This window comes from Schistocerca gregaria, chromosome 1 (assembly GCF_023897955.1).
Source record: "Schistocerca gregaria isolate iqSchGreg1 chromosome 1, iqSchGreg1.2, whole genome shotgun sequence".
NCBI lineage: Eukaryota > Metazoa > Arthropoda > Insecta > Orthoptera > Acrididae > Schistocerca > Schistocerca gregaria.
The window spans coordinates 22,823,675-22,846,425 of NC_064920.1; positions in this window are offsets into that span (position 1 = coordinate 22,823,675).

A 22,751-nucleotide genomic window follows, 5' to 3' on the forward strand; every position below is an offset into this window, starting at 1 on the left:
ACTGTCACCATGCGCACTTTCTTCCATGGGAGTAATGTCTCAAACAGTCTACGATTTGATCGATTCCTGGAATACCAGTAGTAGTTTCCGATGCACATCTGGAGGCATTCGGTAGTCTGTGGACCTTCAAAGTGTTGATGAAACACAGAAATTGCATCGGGATTGAATACAAAAGTCACCATGCGCACTTTCCTCCATGGGAATTATGTCTCAAACAGTTTACGCTTTGGTCGTTCCCTGGAAGATCAGTAGTAGTTTCCGGTGCACATCTGAGGGGAATTCTGTACTGTGTGGACTATCAGAGTGTTGATGAAACACAGAAATTGCATCGGGATTGATTACAACAGTCTTCATGCGCTCTTTCCTCCATGGCAGTAATGTCTCTAACAGTCTACGCTTTGATCGTTCCCTGGAAGACCAGTAGTAGTTTCCAATGCACATCTGGTGTCCTTCTGTAATGTGTGGACTATCAGAGTGTTGATGAAACACAGAAATTGCATCGGGATTGAATACAACAGTCACCATGCGCTCTTTCCTACGTGGCATTAATGTCTCAAACAGTTTACGCTTTGATCGTTCCCTGGAAGACCAGTAGTAGTTTCCGATGCACATCCGGGAGCATTCTGTAATCTGTGGACTATCAGAGTGTTGATGAAACACAGAAATTGCATCGGGATTGAATACAACAGTTACCATGCGCACTTTCCTCCACTGGAGTAATGTCTCAAACTGTTTACGCTTTGATCGTTACCTGGAAGACCAGTAGTAGTTTCGAAGCACATCTGGAGGCATTCTGAAATCTGTGGACTATCAGAGTATTGATGAAACACAGAAATTGCATCGGGATTGAATACTACAGTCACCATGCGCACTTTCGTCCACGAGACTAATGTCTCAAACAGTTTACGCTTTGATCGTTCCCTGGAAGACCAGTTGTAGTTTCCGATTCACATCCGGGAGCATTCTGTAATCTGTGGACTAACAGAGTGTTGATGAAACACAGGAATTGCATCGGGATTGAATACAACAGTCACCATGCGCACTTCCCTCCATGGGAGAAAAGACTCAAACAGTCTACGCTTTGATCGTTCCCTGCGAGACCAGTATTAGCTTCCGATGCACATCTGGGGGCCTTTTGTAATGTGTGGACTATCAGAGTGTTGATGAAACACATAAATTGCATCGGGATTCAATACAACAGTCACCATTCGCACTTTCCTCCGTGGGAGTAATGTCTCAAACAGTCTACGCTTTGATCGATTCCTGGAAGACCAGTAGTACTTTCCGATGCACATCTGGAGGCATTCGGTAATCTGCGGACCTTCAAAGTGTTGATGAAACACTGAAATTGCATCGGGATTGAATACAACAGTCACCATGCGCACTACCTCCATGGGAGTAATTTCTGAAACAGTTTACGCTTTGATCGTTCCCTGGAAGACCAGTAGTAGTTTCCGATGCACATCTGGGGCATTCTGTAATGTGTGAAATATCAGAGTGTTGATGAAACACAGAAATTGCATCGGGATTGAATACAACAGTCACCATGCGCACTTTCCTCCATGGCAGTAATGTCTCAAACATTTGCGCTTTGATCGTTCCCTGGAAGACCAGTAGTAGTTTCCGATGCACATCTGGGGGCATTCTGTAACGTGTGGACTATCAGAGTGTTGATGAAACACAGAAAGTGCATCGGGAATGAATACAACAGTCACCATGCGCACTTTCCTCCACGGGGGTAATGTCTCAAACAGTTTACGCTTTGATCGTTCCCTGGAAGACCAATAGTAGTTTCCGATGCACATCCGGGAGCATTCTGTAATATGTGGACTATCAGAGTGTTGATGAAACACAGAAATTGCATCGGGATTGAATACAACAGTCACCATGCGCACTTTCCTCCATGGGAGTAATGTCTCAAACAGTTTACGCGTTGATGTTTCACTGGAAGACCAATAGTAGTTTCCGATGCACATCTGGGGGCATTCTGTAATGTGTGGACTATCAGAGTGTTGATGAAACACAGAAATTGCATCGGGATTGAATACAACAGTCACCATGCGCACTTTCCTCCAAGGGAGTAATGTCTCAACACTCTATGCTTTGATCGTTCCCTGCAAGACCAGTAGTAGTTTCCGATGCACATCTGGGGGCCTTCTGTAATTTGTGGACTATCAGAGTGTTGATGAAACACATAAATTGCATCGGGATTGAATACAACAGTCACCATGCGCACATTTCTCCATGGGACTAATGTCTCAAACAGTCTCCGCTTTGATCGATTCCTGGAAGACCAGTAGTAGTTTCCGATGCACATCTTGAGGCATTCGGTAATCTGTGGACCTTCAAAGGGTTGATGAAACACTGAAATTGCATCGGGATTGAATACAACAGTCTCCATGCGCACTTTCCTCCATGTGAGTAATGTCTCAAACAGTTTATGCTTTGATCTTTCCCTGGAAGACCAATGGTAGTTTCCGATGCACATCTGGGGGCATTCTGTAATGTGTGGACTATCAGAGTGTTGATGAAACACAGAAATTGCATCGGGATTGAATACAACAGTCACCATGCGCACTTTCCTCCAAGGGAGTAATGTCTCAACACTCTTTGCTTTGATCGTTCCCTGCAAGACCAGTAGTAGTTTCCGATGCACATCTGGGGGCCTTCTGTAATTTGTGGACTATCAGAGTGTTGATGAAACACATAAATTGCATCGGGATTGAATACAACAGTCACCATGCGCACATTTCTCCATGGGACTAATGTCTCAAACAGTCTCCGCTTTGATCGATTCCTGGAAGACCAGTAGTAGTTTCCGATGCACATCTTGAGGCATTCGGTAATCTGTGGACCTTCAAAGGGTTGATGAAACACTGAAATTGCATCGGGATTGAATACAACAGTCACCATGCGCACTTTCCTCCATGTGAGTAATGTCTCAAACAGTTTACGCTTTGATCTTTCCCTGGAAGACCAATGGTAGTTTCCGATGCACATCTGGGGGCATTCTGTAATGTGTCGACTATCAGAGTGTTGATGAAACACAGAAATTGCATCGGGATTGAATACAACAGTCACCATGCGCACTTTCCTCCAAGGGAGTAATGTCTCAACACTCTATGATTTGATCGTCCCCTGCAAGACCAGTAGTAGTTTCCGATGCACATCTGGGGCCTTCTGTAATTTGTGGACTATCAGAGTGTTGATGAAACACATAAATTGCATCGGGATTGAATACAACAGTCACCATGCGCACATTTCTCTATGGGACTAATGTCTCAAACAGTCTCCGCTTTGATCGATTCCTGGAAGACCAGTAGTAGTTTCCGATGCACATCTTGAGGCATTCGGTAATCTGTGGACCTTCAAAGTGTTGATGAAACACAGAAATTGCATCGGGATTGAATACAAAAGTCACCATGCGCACTTTCCTCCATGGGAATTATGTCTCAAACAGTTTACGCTTTGGTCGTTCCCTGGAGGATCAGTAGTAGTTACCGATGCACATCTGGGGGAATTCTGTACTGTGTGGACTATCAGAGTGTTGATGAAACACAGAAATTGCATCGGGATTGATTACAACAGTCTTCATGCGCTCTTTCCTCCATGGCAGTAATGTCTCTAACAGTCTACGCTTTGATCGTTCCCTGGAAGACAAGTAGTAGTTTCCGATGCACATCTGGTGTCCTCCTGTAATGTGTGGACTATCAGAGTGTTGATGAAACACAGAAATTGCATCGGGATTGAATACAACAGTCACCATGCGCTCTTTCCTCCATGGCAGTAATGTCTCAAACAGTTTACGCTTTGATCGTTCCCTGGAAGACCAGCAGTAGTTTCCGATGCACATCCGGGAGCATTCTGTAATCTGTGGACTATCAGAGTGTTGATGAAACACAGAAATTGCATCGGGATTGAATACAACAGTTACCATGCGCACTTTCCTCCACGGGAGTAATGTCTCAACCAGTTTACGCTTTGATCGTTCCCTGGAAGACCAGTTGTAGTTTCCGATGCACATCCGGGAGCTTTCTGTAATCTGTGGACTATCAGAGTGTTGATGAAATACAGGAATTGCATCGGGATTGAATACAACAGTCACCATGCGCACTTCCCTCCATGGGAGAAAAGACTCAAACAGTCTACGCTTTGATCGTTCCCTGCAAGACCAGTATTAGCTTCCGATGCACACCTGGGGGCCTTCTGTAATGTGAGGACTATCAGAGTGTTGATGAAACACATAAATTGCATCGGGATTCAATACAACAGTCACCATGCGCACTTTCCTCCATGGGAGTAATGTCTCAAACAGTCTACGCTTTGATCGACTCCTGGAAGACCAGTAGTAGTTTCCGATGCACATCTGGAGGCATTCGGTAATCTGCGGACCTTCAAAGTGTTGATGAAACACTGAAATTGCATCGGGATTGAATACAACAGTCACCATGCGCACTACCTCCATGGGAGTAATTTCTGAAACAGTTTACGCTTTGATCGTTCCCTGGAAGACCAGTAGTAGTTTCCGATGCACATCTGGGGCATTCTGTAATGTGTGGAATATCAGAGTGTTGATGAAACACAGAAATTGCATCGGGATTGAATACAACAGTCACCATGCGCACTTTCCTCCATGGCAGTAATGTCTCAAACATTTACGCTTTGATCGTTCCCTGGAAGACAGTAGTAGTTTCCGATGCACATCTGGGGGAATTCTGTAACGTGTGGACCATTAGAGTGTTGATGAAACACAGAAAGTGCATCGGGAATGAATACAACAGTCACCATGCGCACCTTCCTCCACGGGAGTAATGTCTCAAACAGTTTACGCTTTGATCGTTCCCTGGAAGACCAATAGTAGTTTCCGATGCACATCTGGGGGCATTCTGTAATGTGTGGACTATCAGAGTGTTGATGAAACACAGAAATTGCATCGGGATTGAATACAACAGTCACCATGCGCACTTTCCTCCAAGGGAGTAATGTCTCAACACTCTATGCTTTGATCGTTCCCTGCAAGACCAGTAGTAGTTTCCGATGCACATCTGGGGGCCTTCTGTAATTTGTGGACTATCAGAGTGTTGATGAAACACATAAATTGCATCGGGATTGAATACAACAGTCAACATGCGCACATTTCTCCATGGGACTAATGTCTCAAACAGTACCCGCTTTGATCGATTCCTGGAAGACCAGTAGTAGTTTCCGATGCACATCTTGAGGCATTCGGTAATCTGTGGACCTTCAAAGTGTTGATGAAACACTGAAATTGCATCGGGATAGAATACAACAGTCACCATGCGCACTTTCCTCCATGTGAGTAATGTCTCAAACAGTTTACGCTTTGATCTTTCCCTGGAAGACCAATGGTAGTTTCCGATGCACATCTGGGGGCATTCTGTAATGTGTGGACTATCAGAGTGTTGATGAAACACAGAAATTGCATCGGGATTGAATACAACAGTCACCATGCGCACTTTCCTCCAATGGAGTAATGTCTCAACACTCTATGCTTTGATCGTTCCCTGCAAGACCAGTAGTAGTTTCCGATGCACATCTGGGGGCCTTCTGTAATTTGTGGACTATCAGAGTGTTGATGAAACACATAAAATGCATCAGGATTGAATACAACAGTCACCATGCGAACTTCCCTCCATGGGAGTAATGTCTCAAACTGTCTACGCTTTGATCGTTTAATGGAAGACAATTAGTGGTTTCCGATGCACATCTGGTGTCATTCTGTAATCTGTGGACTATCAGAGTGTTGATGAAACACAGAAATTGCATCGGGATTGAATACAACAGTCACCATGCGAACTTCCCTCCATGGGAGAAATGACTCAAACAGTCTACGGTTTGATCGTTCCCTGCAAGACCAGTAGTAGCTTCCGATGCACATCTGGGGGCCTTTTGTAATGTGTGGACTATCAGAGTGTTGATGAAACACAGAAATTGCATCGGGATTCAATACAACAGTCACCATTCGCACTTTCCTCCGTGGGAGTAATGTCTCAAACAGTCTACGCTTTGATCGATTACTGGAAGACCAGTAGTAGTTTCCGATGCACATCTGGAGGCATTCGGTAATCTGTGGACCTTCAAAGGGTTGATGAAACACTGAAATTGCATCGGGATTGAATACAACAGTCACTATGCGCACTTTCCTCGATGGGAGTAATGTCTCAAAGAGTTTACGCTTTGATCTTTCCCTGGTAGACCAATAGTAGATTCCGATGCACATCCGGGAGCATTCTGTAATCTGTGGATTATCAGAGTGTTGATGAAACACTGAAATTGCATCGGGATTGAATAGAACAGTCACCATGCGCACTTTCCTCCATGGGAGTAATGTCTCAAACAGTTTACGCTTTGATCTTTCACTGGAAGACCAATAGTAGTTTCCGATGCACATCTGGGGGCATTCTGTAATGTGTGGACTATCAGAGTGTTGATGAAACACAGAAATTGCATCGGGATTGAATACAACAGTCACCATGCGCACTTTCCTCCAAGGGAGTAATGTCTCAACACTCTATGGTATGATCGTTCCCTGCAAGACCAGTAGTAGTTTCCGATGCACATCTGGGGGCCTTCTGTAATTTGTGGACTATCAGAGTGATGATGAAACACATAAATTGCATCGGGAATGAATACAACAGTCACCATGCGCACATTTCTCCATGGGACTAATGTCTCAAACAGTCTCCGCTTTGATCGATTCCTGGAAGACCAGTAGTAGTTTCCGATGCACATCTTGAGGCATTCGGTAATCTGTGGACCTTCAAAGTGTTGATGAAACACTGAAATTGCATCGGGATTGAATACAACAGTCACCATGCGCACTTTCCTCCATGTGAGTAATGTCTCAAACAGTTTACGCTTTGATCTTTCCCTGGAAGACCAATGGTAGTTTCCGATGCACATCTGGGGGCATTCTGTAATGTGTGGACTATCAGAGTGTTGATGAAACACAGAAATTGCATCGGGATTGAATACAACAGTCACCATGCGCACTTTCCTCCAATGGAGTAATGTCTCAACACTCTATGCTTTGATCGTTCCCTGCAAGACCAGTAGTAGTTTCCGATACACATCTGGGGGCCTTCTGTAATTTGTGGACTATCAGAGTGTTGATGAAACACATAAATTGCATCAGGATTGAATACAACAGTCACCATACGAACTTCCCTCCATGGGAGTAATGTCTCAAACTGTCTACGCTTTGATCGTTTAATGGAAGACAATTAGTGGTTTCCGATGCACATCTGGTGTTATTCTGTAATCTGTGGACTATCAGAGTGTTGATGAAACACAGAAATTACATCGGGATTGAATACTACAGTCACCATGCGCACTTTCCTCCACGGGAGTAGTGTCTCTAACAGTTTACGCTTTGATAGTTCCCTGGAAGACCAGTAGTAATTTCCGATGCACATCCGGGAGCATTCTGTAATCTGTGGACTATCAGAGTGTTGATGAAACACAGGAATTGCATCGGGATTGAATACAACAGTCACCATGCGAACTTCCCTCCATGGGAGAAATGACTCAAACAGTCTACGGTTTGATCGTTCCCTGCAATACCAGTAGTAGCTTCCGATGCACATCTGGGGGCCTTTTGTAATGTGTGGACTATCAGAGTGTTGATGAAACACAGAAATTGCATCGGGATTCAATACAACAGTCACCATTCGCACTTTCCTCCATGGGAGTAATGTCTCAAACAGTTTACGCATTGATCTTTCCCTGGAAGACCAATAGTAGTTTCCGATGCACATCCGGGAGCATTCTGTAATCTGTGGATTATCAGAGTGTTGATGAAACACTGAAATTGCATCGGGATTGAATAGAACAGTCACCATGCGCACTACCTCCATGGGAGTAATGTCTGAAACAGTTTACGCTTTGATCGTTCCCTGGAAGACCAGTAGTAGTTTCCGATGCACATCTGGGGCATTCTGTAATTTGTGGAATATCAGAGTGTTGATGAAACACAGAAATTGCATCGGGATTGAATACAACAGTCACCATGCGCACATTTCTCCATGGGACTAATGTCTCAAACAGTCTCCGCTTTGATCGATTCCTGGAAGACCAGTAGTAGTTTCCGATGCACATCTTGAGGCATTCGGTAATCTGTGGACCTTCAAAGTGTTGATGAAACACTGAAATTGCATCGGGATTGAATACAACAGTCACCATGCGCACTTTCCTCCATGTGAGTAATGTCTCAAACAGTTTACGCTTTGATCTTTCCCTGGAAGACCAATGGTAGTTTCCGATGCACATCTGGGGGCATTCTGTAATGTGTGGACTATCAGAGTGTTGATGAAACACAGAAATTGCATCGGGATTGAATACAACAGTCACCATGCGCACTTTCCTCCAATGGAGTAATGTCTCAACACTCTATGCTTTGATCGTTCCCTGCAAGACCAGTAGTAGTTTCCGATGCACATCTGGGGGCCTTCTGTAATTTGTGGACTATCAGAGTGTTGATGAAACACATAAATTGCATCAGGATTGAATACAACAGTCACCATACGAACATCCCTCCATGGGAGTAATGTCTCAAACTGTCTACGCTTTGATCGTTTAATGGAAGACAATTAGTGGTTTCCGATGCACATCTGGTGTCATTCTGTAATCTGTGGACGATCAGAGTGTTGATGAAACACAGAAATTACATCGGGATTGAATACTACAGTCACCATGCGCACTTTCCTCCACAGGAGTAATGTCTCTAACAGTTTACGCTTTGATAGTTCCCTGGAAGACCAGTAGTAATTTCCGATGCACATCCGGGAGCATTCTGTAATCTGTGGACTATCAGAGTGTTGATGAAACACAGGAATTGCATCGGGATTGAATACAACAGTCACCATGCGAACTTCCCTCCATGGGAGAAATGACTCAAACAGTCTACGGTTTGATCGTTCCCTGCAATACCAGTAGTAGCTTCCGATGCACATCTGGGGGCCTTTTGTAATGTGTGGACTATCAGAGTGTTGATGAAACACAGAAATTGCATCGGGATTCAATACAACAGTCACCATTCGCACTTTCCTCCATGGGAGTAATGTCTCAAACAGTTTACGCTTTGATCTTTCCCTGGAAGACCAATAGTAGTTTCCGATGCACATCCGGGAGCATTCTGTAATCTGTGGATTATCAGAGTGTTGATGAAACACTGAAATTGCATCGGGATTGAATAGAACAGTCACCATGCGCACTACCTCCATGGGAGTAATGTCTGAAACAGTTTACGCTTTGATCGTTCCCTGGAAGACCAGTAGTAGTTTCCGATGCACATCTGGGGCATTCTGTAATTTGTGGAATATCAGAGTGTTGATGAAACACAGAAATTGCATCGGGATTGAATACAACAGTCACCATGCGCACTTTCCTCCATGGCAGTAATGTCTCAAACATTTACGCTTTGATCGTTCCCTGGAAGACCAGTAGTAGTTTCCGATGCACATCTGGGGGCATTCTGTAACGTGTGGACTATCAGAGTGTTGATGAAACACAGAAAGTGCATCGGGAATGAGTACAACAGTCACCATGCGCACTTTCCTCCACGGGAGTAATGTCTCAAACAGTTTACGCTTTCATCGTTCCCTGGAAGACCAATAGTTGTTTCCGATGCACATCCGGGAGCATTCTGTAATCTGTGGACTATCAGAGTGTTGATGAAACACAGAAATTGCATCGGGATTGAATACAACAGTCACCATGCGAACTTTCCTCCATGGGAGAAATGACTCAAACAGTCTACGGTTTGATCGTTCCCTGCAAGACCAGTAGTAGCTTCCGATGCACATCTGGGGGCCTTTTGTAATGTGTGGACTATCAGAGTGTTGATGAAACACAGAAATTGCATCGGGATTCAATACAACAGTCACCATTCGCACTTTCCTCCGTGGGAGTAATGTCTCAAACAGTCTACGCTTTGATCGATTCCTGGAAGACCAGTAGTAGTTTCCGATGCACATCTGGGGGCCTTCTGTAATTTGTGGACTATCAGAGTGTTGATGAAACACATAAATTGCATCGGGATTGAATACAACAGTCACCATGCGCACTTTCCTCGATGGGAGTAATGTCTCAAACAGTTTACGCTTTGATCTTTCCCTGGAAGACCAATAGTAGTTTCCGATGCACATCCGGGAGCATTCTGTAATCTGTGGATTATCAGAGTGTTGATGAAACACTGAAATTGCATCGGGATTGAATAGAACAGTCACCATGCGCACTTTCCTCCATGGGAGTAATGTCTCAAACAGTTTACGCTTTGATCTTTCACTGGAAGACCAATAGTAGTTTCCGATGCTCATCTGGGGGCATTCTGTAATGTGTGGACTATCAGAGTGTTGATGAAACACAGAAATTGCATCGGGATTGAATACAACAGTCACCATGCGCACTTTCCTCCAAGGGAGTAATGTCTCAACACTCTATGCTTTGATCGTTCCCTGCAAGACCAGTAGTAGTTTCCGATGCACATCTGGGGGCCTTCTGTAATTTGTGGACTATCAGAGTGTTGATGAAACACATAAATTGCATCGGGATTGAATACAACAGTCACCATGCGCACATTTCTCCATGGGACTAATGTCTCAAACAGTCTCCGCTTTGATCGATTCCTGGAAGACCAGTAGTAGTTTCCGATGCACATCTTTAGGCATTCGGTAATCTGTGGACCTTCAAAGTGTTGATGAAACACTGAAATTGCATCGGGATTGAATACAACAGTCACCATGCGCACTTTCCTCCATGTGAGTAATGTCTCAAACAGTTTACGCTTTGATCTTTCCCTGGAAGACCAATGGTAGTTTCCGATGCACATCTGGGGGCATTCTGTAATGTGTGGACTATCAGAGTGTTGATGAAACACAGAAATTGCATCGGGATTGAATACAACAGTCACCATGCGCACTTTCCTCCAATGGAGTAATGTCTCAACACTCTATGCTTTGATCGTTCCCTGCAAGACCAGTAGTAGTTTCCGATGCACATCTGGGGGCCTTCTGTAATTTGTGGACTATCAGAGTGTTGATGAAACACATAAATTGCATCAGGATTGAATACAACAGTCACCATACGAACTTCCCTCCATGGGAGTAATGTCTCAAACTGTCTACGCTTTGATCGTTTAATGGAAGACAATTAGTGGTTTCCGATGCACATCTGGTGTCATTCTGTAATCTGTGGACTATCAGAGTGTTGATGAAACACAGAAATTACATCGGGATTGAATACTACAGTCACCATGCGCACTTTCCTCCACGGGAGTAATGTCTCTAACAGTTTACGCTTTGATAGTTCCCTGGAAGACCAGTAGTAATTTCCGATGCACATCCGGGAGCATTCTGTAATCTGTGGACTAGCAGAGTGTTGATGAAACACAGGAATTGCATCGGGATTGAATACAACAGTCACCATGCGAACTTCCCTCCATGGGAGAAATGACTCAAACAGTCTACGGTTTGATCGTTCCCTGCAATACCAGTAGTAGCTTCCGATGCACATCTGGGGGCCTTTTGTAATGTGTGGACTATCAGAGTGTTGATGAAACACAGAAATTGCATCGGGATTCAATACAACAGTCACCATTCGCACTTTCCTCCATGGGAGTAATGTCTCAAACAGTTTACGCTTTGATCTTTCCCTGGAAGACCAATAGTAGTTTCCGATGCACATCCGGGAGCATTCTGTAATCTGTGGATTATCAGAGTGTTGATGAAACACTGAAATTGCATCGGGATTGAATAGAACAGTCACCATGCGCACTACCTCCATGGGAGTAATGTCTGAAACAGTTTACGCTTTGATCGTTCCCTGGAAGACCAGTAGTAGTTTCCGATGCACATCTGGGGCATTCTGTAATTTGTGGAATATCAGAGTGTTGATGAAACACAGAAATTGCATCGGGATTGAATACAACAGTCACCATGCGCACATTTCTCCATGGGACTAATGTCTCAAACAGTCTCCGCTTTGATCGATTCCTGGAAGACCAGTAGTAGTTTCCGATGCACATCTTGAGGCATTCGGTAATCTGTGGACCTTCAAAGTGTTGATGAAACACTGAAATTGCATCGGGATTGAATACAACAGTCACCATGCGCACTTTCCTCCATGTGAGTAATGTCTCAAACAGTTTACGCTTTGATCTTTCCCTGGAAGACCAATGGTAGTTTCCGATGCACATCTGGGGGCATTCTGTAATGTGTGGACTATCAGAGTGTTGATGAAACACAGAAATTGCATCGGGATTGAATACAACAGTCACCATGCGCACTTTCCTCCAATGGAGTAATGTCTCAACACTCTATGCTTTGATCGTTCCCTGCAAGACCAGTAGTAGTTTCCGATGCACATCTGGGGGCCTTCTGTAATTTGTGGACTATCAGAGTGTTGATGAAACACATAAATTGCATCAGGATTGAATACAACAGTCACCATACGAACTTCCCTCCATGGGAGTAATGTCTCAAACTGTCTACGCTTTGATCGTTTAATGGAAGACAATTAGTGGTTTCCGATGCACATCTGGTGTCATTCTGTAATCTGTGGACTATCAGAGTGTTGATGAAACACAGAAATTACATCGGGATTGAATACTACAGTCACCATGCGCACTTTCCTCCACAGGAGTAATGTCTCTAACAGTTTACGCTTTGATAGTTCCCTGGAAGACCAGTAGTAATTTCCGATGCACATCCGGGAGCATTCTGTAATCTGTGGACTATCAGAGTGTTGATGAAACACAGGAATTGCATCGGGATTGAATACAACAGTCACCATGCGAACTTCCCTCCATGGGAGAAATGACTCAAACAGTCTACGGTTTGATCGTTCCCTGCAATACCAGTAGTAGCTTCCGATGGACATCTGGGGGCCTTTTGTAAGGTGTGGACTATCAGAGTGTTGATGAAACACAGAAATTGCATCGGGATTCAATACAACAGTCACCATTCGCACTTTCCTCCATGGGAGTAATGTCTCAAACAGTTTACGCTTTGATCTTTCCCTGGAAGACCAATAGTAGTTTCCGATGCACATCCGGGAGCATTCTGTAATCTGTGGATTATCAGAGTGTTGATGAAACACTGAAATTGCATCGGGATTGAATAGAACAGTCACCATGCGCACTACCTCCATGGGAGTAATGTCTGAAACAGTTTACGTTTTGATCGTTCCCTGGAAGACCAGTAGTAGTTTCCGATGCACATCTGGGGCATTCTGTAATTTGTGGAATATCAGAGTGTTGATGAAACACAGAAATTGCATCGGGATTGAATACAACTGTCACCATGCGCACATTTCTCCATGGGACTAATGTCTCAAACAGTCTCCGCTTTGATCGATTCCTGGAAGACCAGTAGTAGTTTCCGATGCACATCTTGAGGCATTCGGTAATCTGTGGACCTTCAAAGTGTTGATGAAACACTGAAATTGCATCGGGATTGAATACAACAGTCACCATGCGCACTTTCCTCCATGTGAGTAATGTCTCAAACAGTTTACGCTTTGATCTTTCCCTGGAAGACCAATGGTAGTTTCCGATGCACATCTGGGGGCATTCTGTAATGTGTGGACTATCAGAGTGTTGATGAAACACAGAAATTGCATCGGGATTGAATACAACAGTCACCATGCGCACTTTCCTCCAATGGAGTAATGTCTCAACACTCTATGCTTTGATCGTTCCCTGCAAGACCAGTAGTAGTTTCCGATGCACATCTGGGGGCCTTCTGTAATTTGTGGACTATCAGAGTGTTGATGAAACACATAAATTGCATCAGGATTGAATACAACAGTCACCATACGAACTTCCCTCCATGGGAGTAATGTCTCAAACTGTCTACGCTTTGATCGTTTAATGGAAGACAATTAGTGGTTTCCGATGCACATCTGGTGTCATTCTGTAATCTGTGGACTATCAGAGTGTTGATGAAACACAGAAATTACATCGGGATTGAATACTACAGTCACCATGCGCACTTTCCTCCACAGGAGTAATGTCTCTAACAGTTTACGCTTTGATAGTTCCCTGGAAGACCAGTAGTAATTTCCGATGCACATCCGGGAGCATTCTGTAATCTGTGGACTATCAGAGTGTTGATAAAACACAGGAATTGCATCGGGATTGAATACAACAGTCACCATGCGAACTTCCCTCCATGGGAGAAATGACTCAAACAGTCTACGGTTTGATCGTTCCCTGCAATACCAGTAGTAGCTTCCGATGGACATCTGGGGGCCTTTTGTAAGGTGTGGACTATCAGAGTGTTGATGAAACACAGAAATTGCATCGGGATTCAATACAACAGTCACCATTCGCACTTTCCTCCATGGGAGTAATGTCTCAAACAGTTTACGCTTTGATCTTTCCCTGGAAGACCAATAGTAGTTTCCGATGCACATCCGGGAGCATTCTGTAATCTGTGGATTATCAGAGTGTTGATGAAACACTGAAATTGCATCGGGATTGAATAGAACAGTCACCATGCGCACTACCTCCATGGGAGTAATGTCTGAAACAGTTTACGCTTTGATCGTTCCCTGGAAGACCAGTAGTAGTTTCCGATGCACATCTGGGGCATTCTGTAATTTGTGGAATATCAGAGTGTTGATGAAACACAGAAATTGCATCGGGATTGAATACAACTGTCACCATGCGCACATTCCTCCATGGCAGTAATGTCTCAAACATTTACGCTTTGATCGTTCCCTGGAAGACCAGTAGTAGTTTCCGATGCACATCTGGGGGCATTCTGTAACGTGTGGACTATCAGAGTGTTGATGAAACACAGAAAGTGCATCGGGAATGAGTACAACAGTCACCATGCGAACTTTCCTCCACGGGAGTAATGTGTCAAACAGTTTACGCTTTCATCGTTCCCTGGAAGACCAATAGTTGTTTCTGATGCACATCCGGGAGCATTCTGTAATCTGTGGACTATCAGAGTGTTGATGAAACACTGAAATTGCATCGGGATTGAATACAACAGTAACCATGAGCACTACCTCCATGGGAGTAATGTCTGAAACCTTTTACTCTTTGATCGTTCCCTGGAAGACCAGTAGTAGTTTCCGATGCACATCTGGGGCATTCTGTAATGTGTGGAATATCAGAGTGTTGATGAAACACAGAAATTGCATGGGGATTGAATACAACAGTCACCATGCGCACTTCCCTCCATGGCAGTAATGTCTCAAACATTTACGCTTTGATCGTTTTCTGGAAGACCAGTAGTAGTTTCCGATGCACATTTGGGGGCCTTCTGTAATGTGTGGACTATCAGAGTGTTGATAAAACACAGAAATTGCATCGGGATTGAATACAACAGTCACCATGTGCACTTTCCTCCATGGGAGCAATGTCTCAAAACTCTATGCTTTGATCGTTTCCTGGAAGACCAGTAGTAGTTTCCGATGCACATCTGGAGGCATTCTGTAATCTGTTGACCTTCAAAGTGTTGATGAAACACAGAAATTGCATCGGGAATGAATACAACAGTCACCATTCGCACTTTCCCTCATGCGAGTAATTTCTCAAACAGTTTACGCTTTGATCGTTCCCTGGAAGACCAGTAGTAGTTTCCGATGCACATCCGGGAGCATTCTGTAATCTGTGGACTATCAGAGTGTTGATGAAACACAGAAATGGCATCGGGATTGAATACAACAGTCACCATGAGCACTTTCCTCCATGGGTGAAAAGTCTCAAACAGTCTACGCTTTGATCGATTCCTGGAATACCAGTAGTAGTTTCCGATGCACATCTGGAGGCATTCGGTAGTCTGTGGACCTTCAAAGTGTTGATGAAACACAGAAATTGCATCGGGATTGAATACAAAAGTCACCATGCGCACTTTCCTCCATGGGAATTATGTCTCAAACAGTTTACGCTTTGGTCGTTCCCTGGAAGATCAGTAGTAGTTTCCGGTGCAGATCTGTGGGAATTCTGTACTGTGTGGACTATCAGAGTGTTGATGAAACACAGAAATTGCATCGGGATTGATTACAACAGTCTTCATGCGCTCTTTCCTCCATGGCAGTAATGTCTCTAACAGTCTACGCTTTGATCGTTCCCTGGAAGACCAGTAGTAGTTTCCAATGCACATCTGGTGTCCTTCTGTAATGTGTGGACGATCAGAGTGTTGATGAAACACAGAAATTGCATCGGGATTGAATACAACAGTCACCATGCGCTCTTTCCTCCGTGGCATTAATGTCTCAAACAGTTTACGCTTTGATCGTTCCCTGGAAGACCAGTAGTAGTTTCCGATGCACATCCGGGAGCATTCTGTAATCTGTGGACTATCAGAGTGTTGATGAAACACACAAATTGCATCGGGATTGAATACAACAGTTACCATGCGCACTTTCCTCCACTGGAGTAATGTCTCAAACTGTTTACGCTTTGATCGTTACCTGGAAGACCAGTAGTAGTTTCGAAGCACATCTGGAGGCATTCTGAAATCTGTGGACTATCAGAGTATTGATGAAACACAGAAATTGCATCGGGATTGAATACTACAGTCACCATGCGCACTTTCGTCCACGAGAGTAATGTCTCAAACAGTTTACGCTTTGATCGTTCCCTGGAAGACCAGTTGTAGTTTCCGATTCACATCCGGGAGCATTCTGTAATCTGTGGACTATCAGAGTGTTGATGAAACACAGGAATTGCATCGGGATTGAATACAACAGTCACCATGCGCACTTCCCTCCATGGGAGAAAAGACTCAAACAGTCTACGCTTTGATCGTTCCCTGCAAGACCAGTATTAGCTTCCGATGCACATCTGGGGGCCTTCTGTAATGTGTGGACTATCAGAGTGTTGATGAAACACATAAATTGCATCGGGATTCAATACAACAGTCACCATTCGCACTTTCCTCCATGGGAGTAATGTCTCAAACAGTCTACGCTTTGATCGATTCCTGGAAGACCAGTAGTAGTTTCCGATGCACATCTGGAGGCATTCGGTAACCTGCGGACCTTCAAAGTGTTGATGAAACACTGAAATTGCATCGGGATTGAATACAACAGTCACCATGCGCACTACCTCCATGGGAGTAATTTCTGAAACAGTTTACGCTTTGATCGTTCCCTGGAAGACCAGTAGTAGTTTCCGATGCACATCTGGGGCATTCTGTAATATGTGGAATATCAGAGTGTTGATGAAACACAGAAATTGCATCGGGATTGAATACAACAGTCACCATGCGCACTTTCCTCCATGGCAGTAATGTCTCAAACATTTGCGCTTTGATCGTTCCCTGGAAGACCAGTAGTAGTTTCCGATGCACATCTGGGGGCATTCTGTAACGTGTGGACTATCAGAGTGTTGATGAAACACAGAAAGTGCATCGGGAATGAATACAACAGTCACCATGCGCACTTTCCTCCACGGGAGTAATGTCTCAAACAGTTTACGCTTTGATCGTTCCCTGGAAGACCAATAGTAGTTTCCGATGCACATCCGGGAGCATTCTGTAATCTGTGGACTATCAGAGTGTTGATGAAACACAGAAATTGCATCGGGATTGAATACAACAGTCACCATGCGCACTTTCCTCCATGGGAGTAATGTCTCAAACAGTTTACGCGTTGATGTTTCACTGGAAGACCAATAGTAGTTTCCGATGCACATCTGGGGGCATTCTGTAATGTGTGGACTATCAGAGTGTTGATGAAACACAGAAATTGCATCGGGATTGAATACAACAGTCACCATGCGCACTTTCCTCCAAGGGAGTAATGTCTCAACACTCTATGCTTTGATTGTTCCCTGCAAGACCAGTAGTAGTTTCCGATGCACATCTGGGGCCTTCTGTAATTTGTGGACTATCAGAGTGTTGATGAAACACATAAATTGCATCGGGATTGAATACAACAGCCACCATGCGCACATTTCTCCATTGGACTAATGTCTCAAACAGTCTCCGCTTTGATCGATTCCTGGAAGACCAGTAGTAGTTTCCGATGCACATCTTGAGGCATTCGGTAATCTGTGGACCTTCAAAGGGTTGATGAAACACTGAAATTGCATCGGGATTGAATACAACAGTCACCATGCGCACTTTCCTCCATGTGAGTAATGTCTCAAACAGTTTACGCTTTGATCTTTCCCTGGAAGACCAATGGTAGTTTCCGATGCACATCTGGGGGCATTCTGTAATGTGTGGACTATCAGAGTGTTGATGAAACACAGAAATTGCATCGGGATTGAATACAACAGTCACCATGCGCACTTTCCTCCAAGGGAGTAATGTCTCAACACTCTATGCTTTGATCGTTCCCTGCAAGACCAGTAGTAGTTTCCGATGCACATCTGGGGGCCTTCTGTAATTTGTGGACTATCAGAGTGTTGATGAAACACATAAATTGCATCGGGATTGAATACAACAGTCACCATGCGCACATTTCTCCATGGGACTAATGTCTCAAACAGTCTCCGCTTTGATCGATTCCTGGAAGACCAGTAGTAGTTTCCGATGCACATCTTGAGGCATTCGGTAATCTGTGGACCTTCAAAGGGTTGATGAAACACTGAAATTGCATCGGGATTGAATACAACAGTCACCATGCGCACTTTGCTCCATGTGAGTAATGTCTCAAACAGTTTACGCTTTGATCTTTCCCTGGAAGACCAATAGTAGTTTCCGATGCACATCCGGGAGCATTCTGTAATCTGTGGATTATCAGAGTGTTGATGAAACACTGAAATTGCATCGGGATTGAATAGAACAGTCACCATGCGCACTACCTCCATGGGAGTAATGTCTGAAACAGTTTACGCTTTGATCGTTCCCTGGAAGACCAGTAGTAGTTTCCGATGCACATCTGGGGCATTCTGTAAACTGTGGAATATCAGAGTGTTGATGAAACACAGAAATTGCATCGGGATTGAATACAACAGTCACCATGCGCACTTTCCTCCATGGCAGTAATGTCTCAAACATTTACGCTTTGATCGTTCCCTGGAAGACCAGTAGTAGTTTCCGATGCACATCTGGGGGCATTCTGTAACGTGTGGACTATCAGAGTGTTGATGAAACACAGAAAGTGCATCGGGAATGAGTACAACAGTCACCATGCGCACTTTCCTCCACGGGAGTAATGTCTCAAACAGTTTACGCTTTCATCGTTCCCTGGAAGACCAATAGTTGTTTCCGATGCACATCCGGGAGCATTCTGTAATCTGTGGACTATCAGAGTGTTGATGAAACACAGAAATTGCATCGGGATTGAATACAACAGTCACCATGCGAACTTCCCTCCATGGGAGAAATGACTCAAACAGTCTACGGTTTGATCGTTCCCTGCAAGACCAGTAGTAGCTTCCGATGCACATCTGGGGGCCTTTTGTAATGTGTGGACTATCAGAGTGTTGATGAAACACAGAAATTGCATCGGGATTCAATACAACAGTCACCATTCGCACTTTCCTCCGTGGGAGTAATGTCTCAAACAGTCTACGCTTTGATCGATTCCTGGAAGACCAGTAGTAGTTTCCGATGCACATCTGGAGGCATTCGGTAATGTGTGGACCTTCAAAGGGTTGATGAAACACTGAAATGGCATCGGGATTGAATACAACAGTCACCATGCGCACTTTCCTCGATGGGAGTAATGTCTCAAACAGTTTACGCTTTGATCTTTCCCTGGAAGACCAATAGTAGTTTCCGATGCACATCCGGGAGCATTCTGTAATCTGTGGATTATCAGAGTGTTGATGAAACACTGAAATTGCATCGGGATTGAATAGAACAGTCACCATGCGCACTTTCCTCCATGGGAGTAATGTCTCAAACAGTTTACGCTTTGATCTTTCACTGGAAGACCAATAGTAGTTTCCGATGCACATCTGGGGGCATTCTGTAATGTGTGGACTATCAGAGTGTTGATGAAACACAGAAATTGCATCGGGATTGAATACAACAGTCACCATGCGCACTTTCCTCCAAGGGAGTAATGTCTCAACACTCTATGCTTTGATCGTTCCCTGCAAGACCAGTAGTAGTTTCCGATGCACATCTGGGGGCCTTCTGTAATTTGTGGACTATCAGAGTGTTGATGAAACACATAAATTGCATCGGGATTGAATACAACAGTCACCATGCGCACATTTCTCCATGGGACTAATGTCTCAAACAGTCTCCGCTTTGATCGATTCCTGGAAGACCAGTAGTAGTTTCCGATGCACATCTTTAGGCATTCGGTAATCTGTGGACCTTCAAAGTGTTGATGAAACACTGAAATTGCATCGGGATTGAATACAACAGTCACCATGCGCACTTTCCTCCATGTGAGTAATGTCTCAAACAGTTTACGCTTTGATCTTTCCCTGGAAGACCAATGGTAGTTTCCGATGCACATCTGGGGGCATTCTGTAATGTGTGGACTATCAGAGTGTTGATGAAACACAGAAATTGCATCGGGATTGAATACAACAGTCACCATGCGCACTTTCCTCCAATGGAGTAATGTCTCAACACTCTATGCTTTGATCGTTCCCTGCAAGACCAGTAGTAGTTTCCGATGCACATCTGGGGGCCTTCTGTAATTTGTGGACTATCAGAGTGTTGATGAAACACATAAATTGCATCAGGATTGAATACAACAGTCACCATACGAACTTCCCTCCATGGGAGTAATGTCTCAAACTGTCTACGCTTTGATCGTTTAATGGAAGACAATTAGTGGTTTCCGATGCACATCTGGTGTCATTCTGTAATCTGTGGACTATCAGAGTGTTGATGAAACACAGAAATTACATCGGGATTGAATACTACAGTCACCATGCGCACTTTCCTCCACGGGAGTAATGTCTCTAACAGTTTACGCTTTGATAGTTCCCTGGAAGACCAGTAGTAATTTCCGATGCACATCCGGGAGCATTCTGTAATCTGTGGACTAGCAGAGTGTTGATGAAACACAGGAATTGCATCGGGATTGAATACAACAGTCACCATGCGAACTTCCCTCCATGGGAGAAATGACTCAAACATTCTACGGTTTGATCGTTCCCTGCAATACCAGTAGTAGCTTCCGATGCACATCTGGGGGCCTTTTGTAATGTGTGGACTATCAGAGTGTTGATGAAACACAGAAATTGCATCGGGATTCAATACAACAGTCACCATTCGCACTTTCCTCCATGGGAGTAATGTCTCAAACAGTTTACGCTTTGATCTTTCCCTGGAAGACCAATAGTAGTTTCCGATGCACATCCGGGAGCATTCTGTAATCTGTGGATTATCAGAGTGTTGATGAAACACTGAAATTGCATCGGGATTGAATAGAACAGTCACCATGCGCACTACCTCCATGGGAGTAATGTCTGAAACAGTTTACGCTTTGATCGTTCCCTGGAAGACCAGTAGTAGTTTCCGATGCACATCTGGGGCATTCTGTAATTTGTGGAATATCAGAGTGTTGATGAAACACAGAAATTGCATCGGGATTGAATACAACAGTCACCATGCGCACATTTCTCCATGGGACTAATGTCTCAAACAGTCTCCGCTTTGATCGATTCCTGGAAGACCAGTAGTAGTTTCCGATGCACATCTTGAGGCATTCGGTAATCTGTGGACCTTCAAAGTGTTGATGAAACACTGAAATTGCATCGGGATTGAATACAACAGTCACCATGCGCACTTTCCTCCATGTGAGTAATGTCTCAAACAGTTTACGCTTTGATCTTTCCCTGGAAGACCAATGGTAGTTTCCGATGCACATCTGGGGGCATTCTGTAATGTGTGGACTATCAGAGTGTTGATGAAACACAGAAATTGCATCGGGATTGAATACAACAGTCACCATGCGCACTTTCCTCCAATGGAGTAATGTCTCAACACTCTATGCTTTGATCGTTCCCTGCAAGACCAGTAGTAGTTTCCGATGCACATCTGGGGGCCTTCTGTAATTTGTGGACTATCAGAGTGTTGATGAAACACATAAATTGCATCAGGATTGAATACAACAGTCACCATACGAACTTCCCTCCATGGGAGTAATGTCTCAAACTGTCTACGCTTTGATCGTTTAATGGAAGACAATTAGTGGTTTCCGATGCACATCTGGTGTCATTCTGTAATCTGTGGACTATCAGAGTGTTGATGAAACACAGAAATTACATCGGGATTGAATACTACAGTCACCATGCGCACTTTCCTCCACAGGAGTAATGTCTCTAACAGTTTACGCTTTGATAGTTCCCTGGAAGACCAGTAGTAATTTCCGATGCACATCCGGGAGCATTCTGTAATCTGTGGACTATCAGAGTGTTGATGAAACACAGGAATTGCATCGGGATTGAATACAACAGTCACCATGCGAACTTCCCTCCATGGGAGAAATGACTCAAACAGTCTACGGTTTGATCGTTCCCTGCAATACCAGTAGTAGCTTCCGATGGACATCTGGGGGCCTTTTGTAAGGTGTGGACTATCAGAGTGTTGATGAAACACAGAAATTGCATCGGGATTCAATACAACAGTCACCATTCGCACTTTCCTCCATGGGAGTAATGTCTCAAACAGTTTACGCTTTGATCTTTCCCTGGAAGACCAATAGTAGTTTCCGATGCACATCCGGGAGCATTCTGTAATCTGTGGATTATCAGAGTGTTGATGAAACACTGAAATTGCATCGGGATTGAATAGAACAGTCACCATGCGCACTACCTCCATGGGAGTAATGTCTGAAACAGTTTACGCTTTGAT